At 42.3% G+C, this 16,967-nt stretch overlaps 1 pseudogene; it reads right to left on the bottom strand.

The window, feature by feature from the left end:
- Positions 1 to 2,276: 2,276 nt before the first annotated feature.
- On the bottom strand, positions 2,277 to 16,194 carry LOC137353574 (ferritin heavy chain B-like; annotated as a pseudogene).
- Between the last annotated feature and the right edge of the window lie 773 nt (positions 16,195 to 16,967).

Genomic DNA, 16,967 nt, shown 5'->3' with positions numbered 1-16,967 from the left:
CCCTTTCAATGACCACAATGACAAGAAAATCCATAGAATCCTTTTCAGTTTTCCCAAAATAAAACAATGTCCATAAATCTAAAATATGAGTCTACCAAACAAAACCAACAAGAAATGTAGCAGCACCGTTATAACAACACCTGATCAAATCTAGTACTCATGTTAAACACATCAATTATAATAATTCTTTACTCTTCTATATTTGAAGAATACAAGAGTCGTTAATGCAAACTGTCCTCGTAATTTAACCCTTTTATCCCTGGTATCATTCTGGTGAATCTGTGCTGCACTCCCACCAAGGTCAATATATCAAAGCTGAACACAGTACTCCAGATGTGATCTAACCAGAGCTTTATACAAATAAAGCATAACCTCCACCCCTTTGTATTCCAGACCCTTGAGATGAAGTCTATTCGACTTTTTAATTCATTTAAATACCACTCCACTAGCTTTTAGTAATTTCTGTACACGGACCCCTAACTCTCTCTGCTCCTCCACAGTTCCTAGCTTCTCACCATTTAGAAAATATTCGGATTTATCTCTCTCTGTTCTCGCTCTATCTCACATTGAAATTTATCTATCACAGTTTTGGCTACTTACAATCTATCAATGTCGCTTTTCAATTTTCTGCTCCAATTTACTGCACCTACTGTAACTTAGCATCATTAGCAAACTTGGATATATGGCTCTCGATTCCTTCATGTCATTTATAAATGTAATGAAAAACTGAGGCCCAGGTACAGATCCCTGGGAGAGATGACTAGTCATATCCTGCCAATTGGAGTACATACCCATTATCTCTATTCTCTGTTTCCTACCTCCCAACCAACTCCATGACCATGTCTAAAGGTTTCCTGCAATTCCATGTACTTCCATTTTTCCTAATCTCTTCAGTAGAATCCTGTCAATGATGTATTTGATGTTGGCTACTTTGAGTTTTCTCAAAGTGAATCCGATTGAATCTGTTCTCAGATTCAGAGTTTGTCAACATAATCGCAGGAGTCTGCAAATGGAACTTCATTTTGTGTTGAGCACAATTGGATCCATCTCTTGGAGAATTGACACTGCGCTTGATGGGTCTAGAATGAATGTATTCTCACAGTGCTAACCACAATATGTTGAAAAATATTGGCCAGCCCAAAGCAAATTTGCAAACCAACTGACATGTTAGGGAAATGAAAAGTGGAGAGCTTCGAACAGAACACTGCTGCTCCGTTTAAGTGCAAAATGGAGGTTTAGTCCCATGGAATTTAAGAGTTGTGAACTCCTGTGTTGTTGCTTCTGCAAAGCTGAACTTGAGACTTGTTTGCTAGCGATGATTTTAACCTGAAATAGAGGGGGTTATAACTACCTGTTCCTAGTATTTCTGCATTCACTCATCCCAGACCTTCGGAAATATAGCTCCTGGGTGAATAGGGGTGCAAGTAATAGTTGGCCAAATGACAACCTGGTCAAAGGTAGATTAAAATGGTGAAAGTTTTACAATGAAGTGTCAGTCATTTATGACACAGGAGGCTATTCGGTCCATGGAGTCTCTCGTGTCGAGTACAATACATTCAGCACCATTCCCCTACTCTAGCACCTACAAGTATTTTCCTCCAAATGCTCATCCAATTTCCTTTTGAAGTTATTTTCTAACTGCATTGCCACCATCCTCATAAGCAGCAAGTTCCAAGTCATTGCCACTGGTTGTATTAAAAAAAAATTGTCCTCAGATACTCCGACATCTCTTGCCCAAACCCCCCAAGGCTGTGTTGGCGAGTACTTGTGTTATCAGCTAACAGGAATTCATCTCCCTTGGTCAACATGTTACCATCTCTATCAACTTTGCTCCAATGAGAACCAGGGTCAAAACCAAATTCAGCATCCCTTCCTTATGTCGCACAACTGCATGATATTTCATTGCAGATGCATGAAACTAACTTTGCAATGAAACTTGCATATTTCAGATATTCCCTACAAGTTTCTCAATGAAAATTGGAAGATGTGAGCAAACTAGCCTAGCAGACATTGCATCAATTTTCAGAAGATGGATGTAGGAGAGCAAAACTCAAAGGCATGGTAGAGTTTCAGTGGAATTAGATATTAGACAGCTAGGTATCTTGGTGATCTGAATAATGAAATGAGTTACTTATCTATACAAAGAAAAACAAAATCACTCCATGATAAATACTTTTATTTCCACATCCAGCAAGAAATGAGAAAATTGCATATTAACCAGAAATGTATCACATTTTATTTCAATTATTATAGAACTAATGATTCTAGAATGCTGATTAACTCAGCGTGTGCTTGTCAAACAGGTACTCTCCCACGCCATTGTCAGGAGCTCCCAGTCTCTTCAGGTTGGTGATGTGATCTCCAAGCTTCTTGATCATCTTCACTTGCTCATCCAAGTAGTGAGTCTCCAGGAAGTGACACAACTAGAACATGAGAAACAGGTGAGTATAGTTAGCTTAAAAAAAAGCAAGAATCTTCATTGGATAAGATTTTTATTTGCACTGGGATAATGGCACAAGTACTGCACATGGGAGCGAGACTTTCTCGAGAGAAAGAAGCACAAGCAGTGGGCCAAGTGGTCAGCACAGAAGGAAATCATTCAGATTCTGTGGATATATTTAACCAGACAAAGCCTAAATTTACCCACATGTGGCAAATCAATTCCATTAAACTGGGAGTCAAGTCAAGATTGATGCCAGAGAAACCAAGTACCTTGCAAACTGTTGAGTGATCAAGATCTAGTGTGGATGTTTTGGTTTTTTTTTAAAAATAAGACAAAAAAACTTATGGAATGCTACCAGAGTTAAGGGTAGATTCTAATCATCACCTTCAAACCTGAAAACTCATTCCAATATTAACTTACATGAGGGTCAGTGTTGCCACTGGAGAGTTTGTGCAGATCCAGCAGACTCTGGTTCACATCCTTCTCCATCTGCAGAGCTCTCTGCATTGCCTCCAGACCATTGCTCCACTCATCCTGCTCTGGCTTCTGGAACAGAATAGTGGTCCTGTTAGTGGGAGTGCAAAGTCCAAGGGATGTTATGCTCAAGGTCAACAGGGTTAGCAGCAAAGATAATCTGTACAACCCAATACTATGAGGGACCATTGGAGGAGACTGGATCAGTTCATTGAGTGTGCTTTGCCATTTTTGGCCAAAGCTCCAACCCCAATTCACCCAAATATGCTCCATTTTCTCTTTCTCCAAATCCTTAACTTTGTCCATGGGAAGTCTACAACTGTAGACCACATTCTCCAGACTGTTACCTCATTAAACACCAAGAATTTAGGGAGCTAGGCAGCAGATTAAAAGCAGTACCTCAAAGGTTTAATCTCTGGATTATTCCTGGTGCCACATGCTTGTGGGTATAGGAATGAGAGGATAGAGCACAGGAATGCATGGCTGAGGTGGTGCAAGAGGGAGAGCTTTAGTCTCCAGACTCCTGGGTCAGTTTCTAGCAAAGGTGGGACCTGTTCAGATGCAATCCATCCAACTTGAACAGGACCAAGATCCTTGTTAGGAAGTTTGCTGGTGCTGTTGGGGAGTGGGGTGGGGGAAAAGGGGTGGTGGCGCTGGAGTTTAAACTAATTTGGCAGGGGGATGGGATAGAGAAGTTACAGTAGGGAGCGATGCATAGTCAAATATAGAAGAAATTGAGTCAGTCTGGAAGGCAGAGCAAATATAGATCTGTTGAGGCACAAGGGGAAAATGCATGTTGGATTGCATCTGTTTTAGTTTAGTTTAGAGATACAGCACTGAAACAGGCCCTTTGGCTCACCGAGTCTGTGCTGACCATCAACCACCCATTTATACTAATCCTACACTAATCCCATATTCCTACCACATCCCCCACCTGTCCCTATATTTCCCTACCACCTACCTATACTAGGGGCAATTTATAATGGCCAATTTACCCATCAACCTGCAAGTCTTTGGCATGTGGGAGGAAACCAGAACACCCGGAGTAAACCCACACAGACACGGGGAGAACTTGCAAACTCCACACAGGCAGTACCCAGAATTGAACCCAGGTTGCTGGAGCTGAGGCTGTGGTGCTAACCACTGCACTGCCCAGGGTTCTTCCTACTAAGGCAGATGAATTGAGGGCATTGATTAACACATGAGTGATATTGTTGCAATCACAAACATGGTTGAGGGAAGGGAATGACTGACAGCTCAATATTCTAGGGTACAGAATCTTCAGGCATGACAGGGGCAGGTGTAAAAGAGGTGGCATTGTCCTGTTGATCAAGGAGTCAATTATTGCAGTAAAGAGGGATGATATCTTAGGTTCCTCAAATGAGGCCATATGGGTAGAATTTAAAAACAAAAGGGGCAATCACTTGGAGTGTACTACAGGCCTCTAAACAGTCAGGGAGATAGAGGAACAGATATGTAGGCAAATCTCAGGTGTAAAAATAGGGTAATAGTAGGGGATTTCAACTTCCCCAATATCAACTTGGATAGTCTTAATGCAAAAGGCTTAAAGGGGCAGAATTCTTAGTGCATGCAGGAGAGCTTTTTGAGCCAGCACATGGGAAGTCCCACAAGAGAACGGTATGGGACCTAATCCTGGAGAATGAAACCAGACAGGTGGTAGAAGTGTCAGTGGGGGAGCATTTTGGAGATAGTGGCCATAACTTGAAGATTTAAGGTAGTTATGGAAAAGGACAATGAGGGACTGCAAATAAAAGTACTAATGGGGGTTGGGGGGGGGAAATAAAAAAAGTGGGGAGAGGCCAATTACAATGAAACAGGATCTGGCCAAAGTGGACTGGGAGCAGCTACTTGTAGGAAAGACTTCAACAAAGCAGTGGGAGTCATTAAAAAAAGCAAATAGTGAGTTCGGGCCAACATGTTCCCATAAAAGGTGGCAGGTAGGACCAACAAGTCCAGGGAACCCTGGATCTCAAGGGATTTAGAGGATTGGGTAAGGAAAAAAAATAAGCTTACGGCAGATTCAAAGTGCTGAAAACAGTGGAGGCCTTAGCGGAGTAAACAGAGTCTAGAAGTACTTAATGTAATAAGAGCAAAGGGACATGAAAAAACACTGGCCAGCAAGATAGAGAAAAAATACTTTTAAAACACCTTGGAATTTAAGGGCAAGAGGATAACCAGGGCAAGAGTAGGGCCCATTAGGGTCCAGAGTAACAATCTGTGTGGAGCCAGAGGACATAGTGAGCTTTTAAATGATTACTTTTCATCTGTGTTCACTCTGGGAGAAGGACGACGTAGGTGTAGAGATCAGGGAGGGGGTTTGTGATATACTTGAACAAATTAGCATTGAAAGGGAGGAAGTATTAGCGAGCTTAAAAGTGGATAAATCCACAGGCCCAGATGAGATGTACCCCAGGCTGTTATGTGAGGCAAGAGGGGAGATAGCAGGGGCTCTGAAGTTTTCAAAACATCTTTGGCCACAGGAGAAGTACCAGAGGACTGGAGGACAGTAAATCTGGTACCATTATTCAAGAAGGGTAGCAGGGATAAACCAGGTAATTACACACCAGTGAGTTTATCAGTGCTAGGTTAACTATTGGAAAATATTCTGAGGGACAGGATTAATCTCCACTTGGAGAGGCACAGATTAATCAGATAGTCAGCATGGCCTTGCTAGGGAGAGATAGAGTCTAAAACTAGATTGAATTTTGAGGTGGTGACTAGATGTGTAGATGAGGGTAAAGCAGTTGATGTAGTCTACATGGACTTCAGTAAGGCTTTTGATAAAGGTCCCAGAAGGGAGATTGGTTAAGGTGGTAAGAGCCCATGGGATCCAGGGCAATTTGGATCCAAAAATCAGCTTAGTGGCAGGAGGTTGAGGGTGATGGTCAAGGGTTGTTTTTGCGAGTGGAAACCTGTGACTGGTGGTGCACTGCAGGGATCAGTGTTGGGACTGTTCGTAACATACGTTGATGATTTTCACACAAATATAGGAGGTACAATCAGTAAGTTTGCAGATGACATGAAAATTGGTGGTGTTGTAAATAGTGAGAAGGAAAGTATTAGATTGCAGGATGATATAATGGGCTGGTAAGATGGGTGGAGCAGTGGCAAATGGAATTTAATCCTGAGACGTGCGAGGTGATGTATTTGGGAGGACTAACAAGGCAAGGGAATATACAATGGGAGACAGGACCCTAGGAAGTACAGAGGGTGAGAGGGACCTTGGTATATTTGTCCATAGATCACTGAAGGTAGCAGCACAGGTAGATAAGGTGGTTAGGAAGGCATATGGGATACTTGCCTTTATTAGCCGAGGCATAGAATAAAAGAGCAGGGAGATTGTGATGGAGCTGTATAAAATGCTAGTTAGGCCACAGCTGGAGTAGTGTACAGTTCCAGTCACCACCCTATAGGAAGGATGAGATTGCACAAGAGGGTGCAGAGGAGATTCATCAGGATGCTGCCTGGGCTGGAGAATTGCAGCTATGAAGGGAGACTGGATAGGCTAGGGTTGTTTTTCTCAGAGCGAAGGGTGGGGGGGGGGGGGGGGGGGGGGGGGGGGGGAGGGGGAAGCTGACTGGTATACAAAATTATGAGGGGCATTAATACAAAAGATAGGAAGAAACTTTTTCCTTTAGCAGAGGGATCAATAACCAGGAGGCATAGACTTAATGGAAGGGGGCAAGAGGGTTAGTGGGGATTTGAAGAAAGATGTTTTCACCCAAAGGGCTGTTAGAATCTAGAACACTGAACGGGTGGTAGAGGCAGGAACCCTCATCATTTTAGTGTTTCGTTGTGTACTTGAAATGCCATAACATGCAAGGCAAGGGGCCAAGTGTTGGAAAATAGGATTAGAATAGATCAATGCTTGATGGTTGTCTCAGAAATGATGGGCAAAGGGCCTGTATAACTGACATTTATGTTTGAGCCAATACTTCACAATGCAGAAGTTGTTCCTTCTGAATATCCATTTATTGACCTTATATCTATAGAAGAGGCAAAGATCAGCCATACCAACTCATTCTATAGCCACTCACCAACACTAGAAATTTTACTCCTTAATCTCACCATATGGAGAACTGAAGTTATTAGAACAAGGAACATTCTCTGAAAGTATCCAAGTTAGATCATAGACTCCTTCATGTTAAAAACCCAACCTTGATGTTCTCCAAGATGATTCAGCCTCCACGTTTATTCTGGAATTTCATCAGTTTCTCAGCGTGCTCCCGTTCCTCATGTGACTGCTCCTTGAAGAACTCAGCAAAGTGACGCAGGGCAACATCATCCCGGTCAAAGTAATAGGACTGCAGGTAGAGGCAAAATGGAAAGAGAGAGAAGCCAGACCCAAAACTCATTGGCAGCCATGTCAAAAATGGTAGTAATATCATGGTAGATAAATCACTCATTCTTTACATCAAAAGAGTTTGCTTTCAATTAAAGGGGCTTGGTTTTTCAAGTTTATGCTGTAAAACACCAAGTATGTTGAAAGGCCCCTCCCTGTGACATTACAAAAAGCAATAATACTATTTGGATCCAAATTCCATTTCAGCATTCAAACTATTGTTCAGCAGGCCATCCTTTGTCCCCCAATGAATATTTAAATGATTGAAGAAAAAAAAACAAATCAGTAGATGACTGCTTCATGCAAGATTATCCCTCATACAAAAAAAAAAAAAAAAGAGTTCAGCATCACAAGATTTACTCATTTACAAAGGGGGAAAAGTAAAGACAGACCAGAACTAATCAGACAAAGTTTCACTAAACTTAATAGTTGCCATCCAAGTTGGAAAAGATAACTAGGTTTATACATCTTCAAAATGAATCCTCTATTGGAAACCAAACAGAACCTTGGAATAACTTTCAAAAATTGAACACAAATATTACAGAGCAAGGAACAGGGTCTCTGCTTCAAGGGTGTTCACAGATTTAAGTCAAGGGAGGACTAGAGAAAAAGATTATGAACCCAACTGATTAGCCTAGAGAAATTCTAGATTCTCAATGCATTGAAATTCCAATCTTAACTTTGAAACAGAACCCCAAGAAAACAATACACACCATGGAAAGATAAACATAGGAGGAATAGAGCTCCAGGTTGATTTGCTTGTTAACAGCATCTTCACAGTCCTTGTGGTAATTCTGACATACGAGAGGCCATCATAATCTTTACTACTAACAAAAGCCCAGTTCCAATAACAACAATCCAACTACTTCCTACACAAGCTCTTGTATTTATACTGCTGGAACAGCCTGCATTCAAACAGGGAATGACATCATTAATGATGATTGACAATTCCAGGTAGCCAGTCAGGAATCGTTCATGAATCCAGGCACCAATTGACAATGTAGACGGGCTGAGGGGTTGGACCCAGAGACAATGAGAGCAGTGGAATACAGGCAGGTTTGGATGATGATACTGTGATTGGAACATAGGAACAGGAGGAGGCCAATCAGCCCCTCAAGCCTGTTCCACCATTCAATTAGATCATGGTTTGTGTTTTAAGGCCATTTACCTGCATTGGTTCCATATTGCTTCATACCCAAACTTGGCCCGTAGCCTAATATGCTATGACATTTCAAGTGCTCATCTAAATACTTCTTAAATGTTGTGAGGGTTCCTGCCTCTACCACCCCTTCTGGCAGTGTGTTCCAGATTCCAACCACCCTCTTGGTTAAAAAAATGTTTCCTCAAATCCTCTGTAAACCTCCTTCCCCTTCCCTTAAATCTGTGCCTCCTGGTTATTGACACCTCCGCTAAGGGAAAAGGTTTCTTCCTATCTGCCCTATTTATGCCCCTCATAATTTTGTATACCTCAATCAGGTCCCCCCTCAGCCTTCTCTGCTCCAAGGAAAACAACCCTAGCCTATCCAGTCTCTCTTCATAGCTAAAATGCTCCAGCCCAGGCAACATCCTGGTGAATCTCCTCTGCACCCTCCCCAGTGCAATCTCATCCTTCCTATAGTGTGGCGACCAGAACTGTAGACAGTACTCCAGCTGTGGCCTAACTAGCGTTTTATACAGCTCCATCATAACCTCCCTACTCTTATATTCTATGCCTCGGCTAATAAAGCCAAGTATCCCATATGCCTTCCTAACCACCTTATCTACCTGTGCTGCTGCCTTCAGTGATCTATGGACAAGTACACCAAGGTCCCTCTGACCCTCTGTACTTCATAGGGTCCTACCACCGATTGTATATTCCCTTGCCTTGTTAGTCCTCCCAAAATGCATCACCTCACACTTCTCAGTATTAAATTCCATTTGCCACTGGTTTGCCCATCTTACCAGCCCATCCATATCGTCCTGTAATCTAAGACGTTCCTCTTCACTATTTACGACAGCACCAATTTTCGTGTTATCTGCGAACTTACTGATCATAACCCCTATATTTGCATCTAAATCATTAATGTACACTACAAACAGCAAGGGTCCCAGCACCGATCCCTGTGGTACACCACTGGTCACAGGTTTCGAATCGCAAAAGCAACCGTCGACCATCACCCTCTGCCTCCTGCCACTAAGCCAATTTTAGATCCAATTTGTCCTGGATCCCATGGGCTCTTCCCTTCTTAACCAATCTCCCTTCCGGGACCTTATCAAAAGCCTTACTGAAGCCCATGTAGACTACATCCACTGCTTTACCCTCATCTACGCATCTAGTCACCCCTCAAAAAGTTCTATCAAGTTTGTTAGACATGATCTCCCCCTGACAAAGCTATGCTGATTATCCTTGATTAATCCCTTGCTCTCCAAGTGGAGATTAATCCTGTCCCTCAGAACTGTTTCCAATAGTTTCCCAACCACTGATGTTCGACTCACTGGCCTGTAATTACCTGGTTTATCCCTGCTTCCCTTCTTGAACAATGGAACCACATTCACTGTCCTCCAGTCCTCTGGCACCTGTCCTGTGGCCAGAGTTCCTGCTATCTCCTCCTTTACCTCACATAACAGTTTGGGATACATTTCATCTGGGCCTGGGCTGCTACCTTCAGTGATCTATGGACAAATATACCAAGGTCCCTCTGTACTTTTAAGCCTGCTAAAACTGTGCATACCTCCTCCCTTTCAATGCTAGTTTGTTCGAGTATATCCCGATCCCCTCACTGCACCTACATTGTCCTTCTCCATAGTGAACACAGATGAAAAATAATCATTTAAGTCCTCACTGATATCCTCTGGCAGCACACAGATTGCCACTTTGGTCCCATATGGGCTCTACTCGTTCCCTTATCTAAATATAATGAAAAGCTGAGGCCCCAAGCATAGATTCCTGGAAGGTTTGACAAGCCATAGCTTGGAGTGCATAACCTATTATCCCGACTCTGTCTCCTACCTCAAAACCAAATCTCTAAATATGTTTAAACGTTTCCTCCAATTCTACAGGCTTCCATTTTTCATCCAGTATTGAACCTTGTCCATGATGGATTTGATGTTGGCTATCCTCAAACTGAATCTGTTCAGAGTCAGAGTCAGCAATTCAAAACATAATTGTATGAGTTTGCTAATGGAAATTCCATTTTGCATCGAGTGCAATTGGATCCAAATAATTACTTGGAGAATTGATGTACCCCCATGTGGGTCGAGAACAAGTCCAGGATACTAATCCTGACCATAATATAGATGGAAAGAGATCCACACTGAATCTGCAACCCAACCAACAAATTGGGGGAAATAGAAAGAGAGGAAACTTGAAAATAAACTCTGTTTCCACTATCGCTGTCAGGTGATGTGGCAAACAATCCCCATGGAATTTAGGACCTGTAAAGGCATAGTACACCTTCTATTAAGGTAATGTCCATTGTAAGGGAAGATTGATAAGCTGAATTATTGGGTGCCTCTTTCACTACCTGACCCCCTATCTCCATGTACTCATCCCAGACATTGGAGAACATAGGCCCCTTGGTGAATAGGAATGCAGGTTTCAGTTGAACAAATAGCAGATGAAGGTGGTCAATTTTTAGCTATGATGTAGGCCAAACAGGCAAAGTGAAGGCACTAATGCAATGCCCTTTCCCAATTTCTAATATCCCACAACTGCCTGACAGTTCACTTGCAGAGGTAAGGACACTTTTACAGAAGAAGCTGCATATTTCAGATATCCCCTACAAACTGGTCAATAAAAAAAATTAGGAGATGTAAGTAAACCATCCGAAGCAGGTATTGAAGGATGTTTGGGAGGCTGGCCTGGGAGAAGGAAACATTTTCATAGAATTATTACACAGCTAGGCATCATACTGAACATTAAAATCAGCTACTGAATTATACAAAGACCAGTTCCACGATGAAGACTTTTATTTCCAAATACAGCAGGAGATGAGAAAACTGGAATTAACCAGAAAGCATTCACCAGAATTGGATCACATTTTATTTCCACCATGTGGAGAATGAATGTTTCAAGAACCCCAATCAACTCAGCGTGTGCTTGTCAAACAGGTACTCTCCCATGCCATTGTCAGGGGCTCCCAGTCTCTTCAGGTTGGTGATGTGATCTCCAAGCTTCTTGATCATCTTCACTTGCTCATCCAAGTAGTGAGTCTCCAGGAAGTCACACAACTAGAACATGAAAAAAAAAAGAGAAAAAAAAAAAAGCCAGCTGAAATAGACATTTTCATGATATTCTCCAGAAGTTATTCTTAATCCTTTGAGATTGAAAAAAAATAAATGGGAAAAGTACTGCACTTGGGGTGCATATATTTAGCTAAACAAAAACTATAATAAGTGGCAAGTCATCAATTCTATGAATTAAGGGCAAAAAAAAAAAAAAAGAGCAAAACTAGGTCATTATAGTTTGCTTAAAAAGGCAAGTATCCTCATGGGATAAGATTATTTGCACTGGGATTTAGTGGTGCAAGTACTGTACATGGGAGTGAGACTTGCTCGACAGAACAAGCACAGACAGCAGGCCAAGTGGTCAGCACAGAAGGAAATCATTCTGATTCTGTCGATATATTTACCCTCTGTGGCAAGTCAATTCCATTACACTGGGAGTAAACTCAAGATTAATGCCAGACCATCGAAGTGCCTTCTGAACAGTTTCGTGATCCAGATCTGCTGTATGGATGGCCTTTTATTTTTCAAAAAACAAAAAATATGGAATTCTACCACAGTTAAGTGCAGATTCTAATCATCACCCTAAAACTGAAAACTCATTCCAATATTAACTTACATGAGGGTCAGTGTTGCCAGAGGAGAGTTTATGCAGATCCAGCAGACTCTGGTTCACATCCTTCTCCATCTGCAGAGCTCTCTGCATTGCCTCCAGACCATTGCTCCACTCATCCTGCTCTGGCTTCTGGAACAAAATAGTGGTCCTGTTAGTGGGAGTGCAAAGTCCAAGGGATGTTATGCTCAAGGTCAACAGGGTTAAAAGCAACAGAAGTTATTCTGTCCACCTCAATATTATGAGGAAGTATGGAGGGTGGAGACTATTAGATCAGTTCATTGGCTAAAAATGGCAGGGCAGAGTCAAGAAACTCCATTCCCAGTTACACTTTAAGGGAAAAAAAAAACTTCAAATTACTTCATCCATGGAAGTTTACATCTGTGATTCATATTCTCCAAAATAGTTTCCAAGCCAAACCCATAAAATTGGAGCCAATAGTTAATTTATGGTGCACAAACTCATTCCTTCTGAGCATGCACATTTAGGGATCCTCCTATATTCATTAGCTCAGGTGGCCAGTCATAACCCCCATCGTCATATCACTAACACTCGCAATTTTACTCATTAAATCTCACTGGATTGGGAACTTATGGGTGATCATGAGGAAACATCTTTTTAGCAACCTAAAATGACATTACAGAAGACTCCTTAGTTACAATCCAACCTTGATGTCCTCAAAGATGATTCGGCCTCCACGTTTATTCTGGAATTTCATCAGTTTCTCAGCGTGCTCCCATTCCTCATGTGACTGCTCCTTGAAGAACTCAGCAAAGTGATGCAGGGCAACATCATCCCGGTCAAAGTAATAGGACTGCAGGTAGAGACAAAGAAAAAGTGCAGAAAGCCAGGTCAGATACAAATCTCCTCCATGGTCACATCAAAAATGGTGGTTGTATCATAGTAGATGATTTACCCATTCATAACTTCAATACCTTGCTTTTGAAAGCATTTACAGTTTAAGGGAGAAAGTATGATTCTTACACAAAGCACAATTGGCTTCATTAATCTTTTCTGAAAAGGTTGAAAGTCCCTCCTCATGAAGTAGAAACAAGGCAAGTGGCTAAAATTAGACAAGAGGGATCCATAATATTTTTTGGTTGAAAGTATTAATGGTCCAAGTGCAGGTTGAAAGCGGAAATTTCAGTGGGACATTCTTCCCTTTCCCCACCCCCCCCCCCTTCACTAATTCAGGTCCAATATCAGGGATTTAAAAAAAAAAAGTAAAGCCTTTCATATTCAGCATTTTAACACTTTGGCACAATCAAGTACCAAGATCCAGGTTCCATACAGAGAGGATTCAAAGAATTTCACTCAATTAGCAAACATTGGGCGGCACAGTGGTTAGCACCGCAGCCTTACAGCTCCAGCTGTAACCCTTACAGGGTTCAATTCTGGGTACTGCCTGTGTGGAGTTTGCAAGTTCTCCCTGTGTCTGCGTGGGTTTCCTCCGGGTGCTCCGGTTTCCTCCCACATGCCAAAGACTTGCCAGTTGATAGGTAAATTGGCCATTAGCAATTGCCCCTAGTATAGGTAGGTGGTAGGGAGACATAGGGACAGGTGGGGATGAGATTTCTTCTTTTGGGCCTCCTTATCTCGAGAGACAATGGATACGCGCCTGGAGGTGGTCAGTGGTTTGTGAAGCAGCGCCTGGAGTGGCTATAAAGGCCAATTCTGGAGTGACAGGCTCTTCCACAGGTGCTGCAGAGAAATTTGTTTGTTGGGGCTGTTGCACAGTTGGCTCTCCCCTTGCGCCTCTGTCTTTTTTCCTGCCAACTACTAAGTCTCTTCGACTCGCCACAATTTAGCCCTGTCTTTATGGCTGCCCGCCAGCTCTGGCGAATGCTGGCAACTGACTCCCACGACTTGTGATCAATGTCACACGATTTCATGTCACGTTTGCAGACGTCTTTATAACGGAGACATGGACGGCCGGTGGGTCTGATACCAGTGGCGAGCTCGCTGTACAATGTGTCTTTGGGGATCCTGCCATCTTCCATGCGGCTCACATGGCCAAGCCATCTCAAGCGCCGCTGACTCAGTAGTGTGTATAAGCTGGGGGTGTTGGCCGCTTCAAGGACTTCTGTGTTGGAGATATAGTCCTGCCACCTGATGCCAAGTATTCTCCGAAGGCAGCGAAGATGGAATGAATTGAGACGTCGCTCTTGGCTGGCATACGTTGTCCAGGCCTCGCTGCCGTAGAGCAAGGTACTGAGGACACAGGCCTGATACACTCGGACTTTTGTGTTCCGTGTCAGTGCGCCATTTTCCCACACTCTCTTGGCCAGTCTGAACATAGCAGTGGAAGCCTTACCCATGCGCTTGTTGATTTCTGCATCTAGAGACAGGTTACTGGTGATAGTTGAGCCTAGGTAGGTGAACTCTTGAACCACTTCCAGAGCGTGGTCGCCAATATTGATGGATGGAGCATTTCTGACATCCTACCCCATGATGTTCGTTTTCTTGAGGCTGATGGTTAGGCCAAATTCATTGCAGGCAGACGCAAACCTGTCGATGAGACTCTGCAGGCATTCTTCAGTGTGAGATGTTAAAGCAGCATCGTCAGCAAAGAGGAGTTCTCTGATGAGGACTTTCCGTACTTTGGACTTCGCTCTTAGACGGGCAAGGTTGAGATAGGAATATGGAATTAGTGTAGGATTACTATAAATGGGTGGTTGATGGTCAGCACAGACTCAGTGGGCCAAAGGGCCTGTTTCAATGCTGTATCTCAAAAAAAAAAGTGGGCAAAACCAGTCCATATTTCACTCACGAGTCACCCAATTAAAGTTAATTGTTTTCATCCAAGTTACAAATTTGACCAAGTTAATACTTCAAGAAGAATCCTCAATTACAGGTTTTATGGAACCATGGAGCTGGTTTCAGGTATAAAACATCCCAGATCAAGACAACTACAGATCCGGGAGCAGTCTGTTAATAAGACCTTCTACAGAAGTACTATTAAACATAATCCACTGGATTAAGTCTAGGGAGGGCTATTGAGATACATTCTAAAGCCAATTCATTAACCAACAGCATACAAGGACATCACAGCCTGAATTTTGAATTAGGTCCCCCCAAAAAATACAAAACTCACCATGGACAGGTAAACATAGGAGGAATAGAGCTCCAGGTTGATCTGCTGGTTAACAGCATCCTCACAGTCCTTGTGGTAGTTCTGACGCACTTGGGAAACCATCTTCACTTCAACTATTAAAAGAAGTTAAATTCAAACACAACAACAGCAATCTAACCACTTCCCTCACAAGCTCTTGTATTTATGCAACTGGATCAGCCTGCATTCAAACAGGGAATGACATCACCAATGATGATTGACAATCCCTGATAGCCAGTCAGGAATCTTCCATGCCTCGAGGCACCAATTAAGGAGCAGTGGGTGGGGTGAGATACCCAGAGCCAATCAGGGATGTGGAATGCAGGTTGGTTTACAAGATTATTCTGTGATTGGAACAAAGGAACAGGAGGAGGCCAATTCAAGTCTGTTCCACCATTCAATTAGATCATGGCTGCTCTGTGTCTTAATGCCATTTACCTGCCTTGGTTCAATATGATTTCATGATCTTAACTCACAAAAACCTAACAACATCAATTTTGAAATGTTGACTTGATCCATTTTGGGGAAGAGAGTTCCAGATTTCAATATTCCTTGTTGTGAAGAAATGCTTCCTAATATCATCCCTGAATTGCCTAATCTGAATCTGTTCCAGAGGAAATAGTTTCTATCTACATTATTAAACCCATTAATTATCTTCAACACCTCAATTATAATCATCCCTTAATCTTCAATACTCCAGGGAATACAGACTGTGCAAAGTGACCTTATAATTTAAGTCATTTAGCCCTGGTATCATTCTGGTGAATCAGTGCTGTGCCCCCAAGGCCAATAGAACTGAATGAACACAGTACTTCAGATGTGGTTAACCCCAAGCTTTATACAACTGTAACATAACCTCCACCACTTTGATTTTCAGACCTCTAGAGAGACGAACATTGATTTTGTTTCTTCAGTTTTTTTTGTATCTGTCCACTAGTTCTTATTAATTTCTGTACTTGGAACCTTGTCTTCACATTAAACTCCATCATTCATAACTTTTTTGCTTAATTTCACTTAATCTATCAATGTCCCTTTGCAAATTTCTGCTCCAATTTACACTACTAACTGCGCTACCCAACATAGTGGCATCAACAAATTTGCATATACTGCACTCTATTCCTTTATTGATATCAGATAAAAATATAACAAAATGCTGAGGCCCCAGTATAGATCCCAGGAAAGGATGACGAGCCATAGTTTGGAGTACATATCCATTATTCCTACTCTCTCCTATTTCAGAACCAAATCTCCACCCATATTTGAAAATTTCCTCCAATTGCACAGGCTTCCATTTTTCCTTATCTCTTGTGTTGAACCTTGTCCATGATGTATTTGGTGTTGGCTTTCCTCAAACTGAATCTGTTCAGAATCAGCAATTCATAGTGTAATTGTATGAGTTTGTTAATGGAAATCCCATTTTGCATAATTCAATCCAAATTAAGATGGCTTGGAAAATTGATGTTACCCCAGGTGGGTCTAGACCACATCAGGGATACCACCCTTGACCACAAAAGATGGAAAGTGAGCCACACTGATTCTACAACCCAACCAACAAATTAGGGAAATAGAATATGGAGAAGCTTTAAAGTGAACATTGTTGCTCTGCATCATGCTGTAGAGCTGGAGCATAATCCCCATGGAATTTAAGACCTGTAAAGTCACAGTGCACTTGCTACAAAGTGCAAGTCTATTTTGAGGGAAGATTTAGGATCTCAATTCGTAGGGGTCTCTTACTACCTGACCCACGCATCTCCCTGTA

This window comes from Heterodontus francisci, chromosome 41, assembly GCF_036365525.1.
Source record: "Heterodontus francisci isolate sHetFra1 chromosome 41, sHetFra1.hap1, whole genome shotgun sequence".
Lineage (NCBI taxonomy): Eukaryota > Metazoa > Chordata > Chondrichthyes > Heterodontiformes > Heterodontidae > Heterodontus > Heterodontus francisci.
This window is presented reverse-complemented; position numbering and strand designations above follow the sequence as displayed.